At 52.4% G+C, this 1,096-nt stretch overlaps 1 long non-coding RNA gene across 1 annotated transcript in view; it reads left to right on the top strand.

Moving 5' to 3' along the window:
• Nucleotides 1–1,096, top strand: part of LOC112472950 — a 5,967-nt gene that overhangs the window by 3,344 nt on the left and 1,527 nt on the right. The gene's annotated exons all lie outside the window — the stretch shown is intronic.

Here is a 1,096-nt window from a genome sequence, read left to right as displayed (position 1 = left end):
TGGAGGTCACTTAGAGAAGGGGCTCAAAAGAAGCCCTCTGCTTGGACTGCTCCCTGGGCTCGGGGAGAAGGTCTGTCAGGAGAGACTTTCCTGGAAAGAGGTTGCCCCTGTTGGTCACTTTTTGTGTAAAAGCCTGGAGTCATTTCGCCTCTCATAGATTTGTTAACACTGATAGTTGATGACAACACCCCTGAGGGGACATCAGAACATATCACCACCATCTGAGGACCAAGGGGGCTTCCTAGACATTAGGCTAAAGCAACAGGTCTTTTTTGCTCAGGTGCTGTGAGCCTGCAGTGGTCAGTCTCCAGGAGGCTCCCCTTCCTTGACAGCCAGCTCTGGAGAAAAGCCCAGGGGCCCAGGCCCCTCAGAACTGATGGAGAGGCTCTTTACAGGCAGGGGGAGGAGGTATTTGGGAAAGCTGGGAGATCCCTAGCCTACTTCTGACTGCACCCTGGCCAGGAGTCATGGGGGAAAGGAATCCTTGGTTCTGGAATAATACATTAACCACCTCCTCCATGCCAGGCACTGTGCTAAGCACTTTACATCCATTATCTGATATAATCCTCTCAACTATTCTGCAATGTAGGGATTATTAGTCTTATTTCTATGGATGAGGAAACTGTGGGTCAGGGAGGACAGGTGACTTGCCCAAGGACATAGAACCTGTAAGTGGGGGTTTCCTGATACAATAAGCTATGCAACTTTTCATTTATCAGGCAAATGAGGGCTCCATTGGGGGATTTCTGGGCTCTCACCTTTATGTTTGAGTCCAGTAACCCCAGGTCTTTGGTTCTGGGGAAGGATGTGATGAGATACTAGAGGGGAGGCGGAAGGCGCCCCTCTCCAAGGTCTGGGCACACCCCCAAATGCTGGCTCCCCAGCCTGGTTGTCTGGGCTCTGGAGGTGAGTCAGGCTGAGTCAGCTCACCTGGCTTCAGGCAAGGGCAGGCCAATGATGCTCAGAGCCTGGGCTTGCCTTCAAGAGTTGGAATGTTTGGTGCCAAGGAGAGCAAAGAGCCTGGGATGGCAGAGGAGGAGGGTGACAGGCTCTATGGTGGGGCAGATAGTACCCCACACTTGGAACAAGACAGACC

This window comes from Pteropus alecto, unplaced genomic scaffold (assembly GCF_000325575.1).
Source record: "Pteropus alecto unplaced genomic scaffold, ASM32557v1 scaffold39, whole genome shotgun sequence".
NCBI classification, from domain to species: Eukaryota; Metazoa; Chordata; class Mammalia; order Chiroptera; family Pteropodidae; genus Pteropus; species Pteropus alecto.
The sequence above is the reverse complement of the archived record's forward strand: the minus strand, read 5'-3'. Positions and strand labels throughout refer to the sequence as shown.